Source organism: Molothrus aeneus, chromosome 12 (genome assembly GCF_037042795.1).
Source record: "Molothrus aeneus isolate 106 chromosome 12, BPBGC_Maene_1.0, whole genome shotgun sequence".
Taxonomy (NCBI): Eukaryota; Metazoa; Chordata; class Aves; order Passeriformes; family Icteridae; genus Molothrus; species Molothrus aeneus.
In genome coordinates, this window is record NC_089657.1 from 1,186,978 (window position 1) to 1,194,679 (window position 7,702).

Consider the following 7,702-nt stretch of genomic DNA (forward strand, 5'->3'; position numbering starts at 1 on the left):
CCATCCCAATCCCAGGACAATCCCATCCCCACCCCAATCCCAGCCCAATCCCAATTCCATCCCAATCCCAGCCCATCCCAGTCCCGTCCCATCCCATCCCAATACCAATCCCAGCACAATCCCATTCCCACCCCAATCCCACCCCAATCCCAGCCCAATCTCAATCCCAGCACAATCCCATCCCCATTGCCATCTCAGCACAATCCCATCCCAATCCCATGCAAATCCCATCCCAGTCCCATTCCCAATCCCAATCCCCTCCCAGGGATGCTGCAGAGCAGCTGCAGGCAGCAGGGGCTGAGCTGTCCCCCAGCCCCAGCCCCTGGGGACACCCAGCCCCACCCAGCCCCCTCAGGCCGCCCCCAGATCCAGCCCCGATTCCCCCAGGGGATGGGGACGTGCATTTCCCTGAGCTGGGCAGGCTCAGGGCCAGGCTGAGCCCAGAGCTGTGCAGGGAGGGCAGGGGCAGGGCCCAGCTCATCCTCTCTGCTCAGGCACAGCAGCGCTGAGCTCTGCTCGCACCCTGGGCTCCCCCTCTGTGTGTGTGTGTGTGTGGGGCACAGGGTCAGCACAGCCCAGCCCTGCCCTGGGCACCCCAGGGCTCCTTCCTGCTTGGCACTCTCCACTCGGGGTAATTACACATAAGGAGCTTTTCCCCCTCTTTTTGGAGAACATCATTTGCTGCTTGATGAGCTGTGCTCATCACTCCAGAGGCCACAAACAGGGGAGGTGCTGAAATCTGCCAGAATGAAGGAAATAGGTGTGGAACACAGGGAAATGAGAGCATGTTACATAAGATTAAAAATTAGGAGGCTTCTAAGAAGATAGAGAGGGCCTTTTATGCCAAGTGGGGCTGTATTAACAACTAAGGCCTCTATCTTATTCAGATTAACCAGAATAAATAATATCCTGGTCTCTATTTTATTCAGATTAACCAGAATAAATAACATCCTGGCATGTTGATCTCTCAGATGCTGCAAACACATCCCAACACACCATTAACCTCCCATTTTGTCTTTCTCACCATGGAATAGAATCCCAGACTGGTTTGGGTTGGAAGGGACATTAAATCCCACCCAGTGCCAGCCCTGCCATGGCAGGGACACCTCCCACTGTCCCAGGTGCTCCCAGCCCTGTCCAGCCTGGCCTTGGGCACTGCCAGGGATGCAGGGGCAGCCCCAGCTGCTCTGGGCACCTGTGCCAGGGCCTGCCCACCCTCCTGATAAAGATTTTTTCCTAACATCCCATCTAAACTCTCTCTCTGTCAGTCTGAAGCCATCAGATCCCCCTTTGTCTTGGCAAAATTTTTTATTCTCTGCAAAGAATTTCCAGAGAGATTTTCATTTTATACCTGGTGGGTTTAAGGATGTTTAGGTGAGCAGAAGTTGAGCAAAGGCAAACTGAGGAACAGATGCAGAAAACAATAGTGAAGGAGCATTTGGAATACATTGAATTTTCAGGGAAAGAGTCTGTGGTAGCTTTTAAATGTTGTAGAACCACGTGGGATCACTGGGATCAGCTGCTGGTGGGGTTTGGAGCCTCGCACCAGTGAAGGAGTCAAGGGTGGCACTGCTGTGGAAATTCCTGGTGTGGTCTCCTGGTGGTTCATTCCTTTATGCCCAGTGTGAACCCCATCCTGGGGATCTGTGTGACAGGGAGCAGCAAGCTGGTTCTAACAATCTGATTTTCTGCAGCTCTTTTGAAGCTGAGGCCCTGAGAAGTGCCTTGTGTTGGAATGGGCCACCCTGAGCTGATCAGTGCTGCTCAGCTGCCCGGCTCCTGGGGAACACAGCACTTGGCTTACCCAAGCCTTGCTCCTCCTGCCTGCGTGGGCTTCTGCTCTCTGCTGCTTTTCAGGAGGACAAGAAGCTCAAAAAGGCAGGTAATGGTTTATTTTCGTGTTAAATTCAAGCACACCTGGCGCAAAAGCCAGCACACAAAGGGCAGCCTTGGCTCAGAGAGAAGAGCTGACGGCAGACTCTGCACTGGTACAAGCACAGCTTCTGCTACCTTGATTTGCATTTATCAGTTAAAGCTCTTTGTATCATTTATTTTTCCCTCCTTGTTAAACTCCAGCCTGTTTGTTTCTGCTGTTGTTATTTCTGCTGGGCATTGAGCTGGGGCTGGACACAGGACACAGCTCCAGGGCGATGGTGCCCAGTCCCTGCAGGGATGCAGCAGAGAGCAGAGCGTGGGGCAGGGCAGCACATCCTGCCCTGCCAGCTCTCCTCACCAGCATTTGCTGCCCAGGGCCTTTGTCCTTCCACCCCTGCAGAAAATCCAACTCCCCAGGGCCCTTCCAAAGTGTGCTTTGCCCTCCTCAGGGCAGTTTGGGTGCCTGCAGCTCCTGCCCCCTCACTGTCCTGCACTGGCAGCAGCAGGGCCTGGCACCAGGGCTGTAACCAGTGCTGTCCAGGAAAACACAACCAGAACAATTGATATAAAATGACCTGGCAGATTGCTCTGCTCTCCTCTCCCCCTCTTTCCAGCAGGGGAATTAGTAACCTTTTTTTTCTTTTGCAAAATATGGTTTTATAACAGAATCCCAGGATGGTTTGGGGTGGAAGGGACTTTGAGGCCCATCCAGCCCACCCCAGGCACCTCCCACTGCCATGAACCCCAAATCTCATTCCAGAGCATCAGAATGTGCAGGGAGGAGAATTCCCAGCCCTTCCCAAGCCCTGGGGGCTGACACAGGGCAGGACTTGGCTGCAGCCCACAGCTGATCCCTGTGGAGTCCAGCCAAGGGAGCAGCAGGGAGGCAGCTCCTGCTTTGGCTTTATTCTGATTTTTGCTCACACAGGCAGGAATGCTGTTTATTAATAGCAGAAATTAAGCAACCCAGTGTTCCCAATGTGTTCAGGACAGGCAGGAAGGTGGAGGCACCAGGACAACTGCTCCCTCCAGCTGAGTCAGGCGGATCTCACCCAGCAGGGAGGTGCAAGTGATGCAAGGAGCCTTTGGTAGAACTGGGGAATGTCCCGAGTGGGAAGGGACCCCCGGGATCAGAACCCAGCACCCCAGCAGTGCCAGCCTGCCCTGAGGCACTGTCCAAGCCCTCCTGGAGCTCTGGCAGGTGTGGAGCTGTCACAGCCTCCTGTGCAATGAGAATTCATTACATGGGGTCACCCTCTCCCTTTGTTTCTGGGGTTGTCTCTCCCCCAGATCCCCACGTACACTGAAATCACACTTCCCTCCTGCTGCCTGCTGGAAGATGTGTCAGGAAGTGTTTTACTTGGAAACACTCAGAGAACATCTTGGAAAAGCAGAAAACAGAAGGAAAAGCCTGCTCTTGCCAGGAGATTTTCCTTTTCCATCCCACTGCAGAGTGACACCCCAGCCCTGGCAGATGAGAGAGGGGCTCTGGGGTTTGCACAGCCCGAGTGCCACAGCAGCTCCTGGCTCTGGGGTCTGGACAGAAACACCTTCTCTGCTCTAAATCTTTAACATCAGATTAAAAATGAAAACCAAACATTCATTTTTAAAGGATTTCTTAAAAATAAAAGATAAAATAAAACCACTTTCAGTTGCTGAAACCAACACCCAGCTTCAGCTCCCTGCCCCTTGGACCGCAGGAATTTCATATAAATACTGCAAAAGAAGATTTGTTATTACCCCTCATCACTCAGCACCTGCAAGTTTATTCCAAATCCCAAAATCCATTGGAATGGGAGCTGGATCCTGCAGGAGAGCAGCAGGGCACTGTCCCCACCCCCAGGGACCAGGCTGGGGGTGCCTTCCCCTCCTGGAACAGGGCCTAGAATCCCAGAATGGTTTGGGTTCAAAGGGAACAGCAGGGTCTAAACCCCAGAGTGGTTTGGGTTCAAAGGGAACAGCAGGGTCTAAAACCCCAGAGTGGTTTGGGTTCAAAGGGAGCAGCAGGGTCCAAAACCCCAGAATAGTTTGGGTTCAAAGGGAACAGCAGGGTCCAAAACCCCAGAATGGTTTGGGTTCAAAGGGAGCAGCAGGTCCAAAACCCCAGAATGGTTTGGGCTCAAAGGGAACAGCAGGGTCTAAAACCCCAGAGTGGTTTGGGTTCAAAGGGAGCAGCAGGTCTAAAATCCCAGAGTTGTTTGGGTTCAAAGGGAGCAGCATTGTCTAAAACCCCAGAATGGTTTGGGGGTTGGAAGAGCCCTTCAATCCCATCTCATTCCAGCCCCATGGGCACCTTCCTGTCTCCAGAGAGGACTGGGATGGAGAAGTTCACTCCTTTCCCAGGCAAGCCTGCAGCACTTTTCAAGCCCAACTTCAGCTGATGTTGCTGCTGTCACATGAGAACCTGCCTGAACTTTTGCCTCTTAGGCAGAATAATGGGTGCCTTCAAATGGCAAAGGAAACAGAGCCAGGGGGAGAGGGGAAGGCAGGGATGTGGGAGCTGGCAGAACAGCAAGACAGCATTAATTACTCACAGCCTGACAGGTGGAGGAGAAAATTCTACACTGCTCAAAAGGTAAAGAATTAAGAGATGATGGAGAGCGGGGAAAAGTGGTAATTTCTTAGAGCTGTTTAAAGAGTTTACCAAGCTCTTACTGGAAGTCTGTGTGTCAGAAAGAGATGGAAGACAATCCAGGACAAGAGGGAAATCTAGAAAATGCATAGATTTGGAATTCAGGAGAACTGGAGCAGATAAAAGGGAAAAACCAAGAGTGTGAAGGGCACTTGAAATGATTTTAGATGTCAAAATTAGCTGGAAATCCTTGAGAATCCAAGGAAAAGGTCCCCACAGCTGGAGATGCTCTGGCCCTCACCTGTCAGGGAGGGGGAAGGTACAAAAAACACCTGTGACAATTTCAACCCAATATTTCCATTTAAAAATCCAACAGGCACAAACCAATGTTGTTTATGGGGAAGGGCTGATGTGAAAATGTCCTGAACTGGCAGAATACAAAGCTGAAAAATTCTTCCCATTCCAAAACAGAAAGAAAGTTAAAATTCAAACTTGATACAGATCAAAGTGCCTTGAAATGCCCAGCAAATGGAACCTATTGGTTGCAGGAAAAACAGCAATAAAGAAGCAAAACCACTCACCTCAGTTTGGGCAGGGAGAGTTTCTGAAGTGTTTTGCAGGATGGGAAAACAATTTCACTGAGATGCTCCTGAGGGAAAGCAGGAGAATATGGATTATTGAATTGGATATTCAATTTATAAAAGCAAGACAAGAACACATGGTGGTGTGGTGTTACCTTTGGCTGGGAGAGGCAGGAATGAGACCTGGACCGGATTCAGGGCAGCAGCTCCTAAACACGCTCCCACCTCTTGTGAGGGACAGGAGGGAGCTTCGTGCAGCCCCTCTGCCATTGAAACCCTTTCTCACCAATAGTGAAACATCAAGGTCCAAAGGAAAGGGTGTGGAACGTGAGATGGGGTAAATTAAAAACCTCCAGAGCAAGTGAGCAGGGAACCCCAGAAGGTTTGGGTTGGGAGGGACCTTAAATGCCAGCCCAGGGACACCTCCCGCTGTCCCAGGCTGCTTCCAGCTCTCACAGACACGTTTTCTGAAAAATCCTTTGCTAGGACTTTTTCTCCTGAGAAGCCTCAGAGGAAAAGAAAAACAATAATTATCTGCTGCTGTGGAATGCAACAGGAGCATCTTTGATTGGTCTCATGTGGTTGTTTTTACTTGGTGACCAATGACAGCCACCTGTGTCGAGGCTGTGGTCAGTCACAAGGTTTTATTCTCATTCCATTCCTTCCTTTCCCGGCTTTCTGATGATAATCCTTTCTTCTATTCTTTAGTATAGCTTTAATATATTGTTTTCTTTTAATATAATATATATCATAATATAATAAACCAGCCTTCTGAAACATGGAGTCAGGATTCTCATCCTGGGACCCCTGTGAACACCAGCACACCCAGCCCAGTGCCCATCCTGGCCCTGGGCACTGCCAGGGACCCAGGGGCAGCCCCAGCTGCTCTGGTAACCTTATTTCCCCAATATTTTATCCAAACCCCCCGTTTGGGCTGCATTTGTCCCAAACTGCAGAGGCAGTGCTGAAGGGCCTGACTGTGGGGAGTGAAAGGAATTCACACAAACATCCATCACAGAGATGGAGTTACCACTGGTATTTTGGGAAAGGGAACTGCTAAATGACTCAGGGTGGAGAAGAGCTATAAAAAGCCATCAAAAAGATTGTGCAAGGATCCCTGGATAGTTTAAAACAAATATTTTAACTCTGCTCTATTTTGAAAGTGTCTTAAAATAATGTGAGAGTGGATATTTTTATGGTGAAAGCAATGGCACATCCTGCTAATCCAAGTTATTTGTATGCAGACAGAATGCCAATCTTGTGCATTATGGATTTGGGAATGTCCTTCCAGCTCTGGTTTCTTTAACTCCTTCTGTGCTCCCCTAGGAAGATCTAGAACACGTCCACTGTGGTTTGCTTCCAGTTATTCCTGCCTTTCAGCCTGGTGTCCCAGCCACACTGGGGCAGGGGTACTCACCATCTCCCAGGGTGGATCCAGAGCATTGCCAGCAGTGAAGAACTCCACATCTGCAGAGAACCACTTGGAAAAGCTCTAAATAAAACAGAAAAACACTCTGGGAAAACTGGAATTTGGGCAAACTCCGATGCAAGGCAATTGCACAGCACCTGCAGAAGGAGCAGAGGGGGAGCTTGAATGGCAACAGCAAAGAATGGGACAGAATTTCCTCCCAGGGGTGCTGATCCCAGCACATCAGCTCCTGCTTTCCTCCTGTCCCCTGGGATGGGTCTGTCCCCCCTGAGCCCAGGGTTCCATGCAGGGAAGGTTTTACTGCACCCCCATGGGCTTTCCCAGCTGGTTGAATTCCTGTTTGATGTCAAATCTCCTCTTGAGTCCCCAGCTCCTGCTCCTCTCTCCTGTTTGTCCTGTGTCCATGGGATCTGTGTGCCGGCCCTGCCACACTCCAGATGAGAGGCAGGAAAGTTCTGTGCTGCTCTCCAGATTTCTCAGGGACGAGCAGCACTCCTGGCACTACAAAAGGGATCACAGAGATGGTGAAAAGGGGAGTGAATACAGCTGGGAAGCTGGAGAAAGGAGCCTTGTTTTACCAGGGGAAAAGAGGAACTGAAGTGGTAGGGAAAGGAAAGTGGATGAGCATTGTGGTCCCTGGGAAATTAGCAGGGTGTGATTGGAACAAACCACACAAACCAGGAGGGAACAGAAGGATGAAACTGGGTTCAGTCTGCCCAGGAGTCCCCATCCCTGGAGGGGTTCAGAGGTTGTGGATGTGGCACTTGGGGACATGGGCAGTGCTGGGAGAGCAGCAGGACTCAGTGATCCCACAGGGCTTGGCCAATGAATGATCCTGGGGTACAGGGAGTTTTGATTTCTGTGCGTGGGATCCATCCTGGATGGACACAAAGAAGAAACAACTCTAATTCCTGTCTTTTTTCCCCTGGTTGATATGAAGAGATAAGCACCACTGCCAGAGGAAAATCCCATCCGAGAGAGCTCCTGGGGAAGATCATTCCTTCAGGTGGAGCTGATTTTTACACATGAGTGAAGGTTCAGAGGGACCTACCCCTCAGTACTTACCAAACTTGTGTTTTATCAGCACAACGCACTCAGCACTGGCATTAGAATATTGAATAAAACATTCCTAAAAGGAAAAGCTCGGTGAAAACATCTCCTTTTGCTCTCAGGTACCATCAGAGGTGAATGACAGGGCTGTGTTTGTCTGTTCCAGCCTGAACAGTTGAAACAAAGAGCAATTGA

At 50.4% G+C, this 7,702-nt stretch overlaps 1 long non-coding RNA gene across 1 annotated transcript; it reads right to left on the minus strand.

Moving 5' to 3' along the window:
- Positions 1–1,388: 1,388 nt before the first annotated feature.
- On the minus strand, positions 1,389–7,499 carry LOC136561846 (uncharacterized). The gene is made up of 3 exons (XR_010784420.1): positions 6,446–7,499; positions 5,029–5,096; positions 1,389–1,644 (listed from the first exon to the last, which is right to left on the minus strand). It is a non-coding gene; the product is annotated as an uncharacterized lncRNA (long non-coding RNA).
- Between the last annotated feature and the right edge of the window lie 203 nt (positions 7,500–7,702).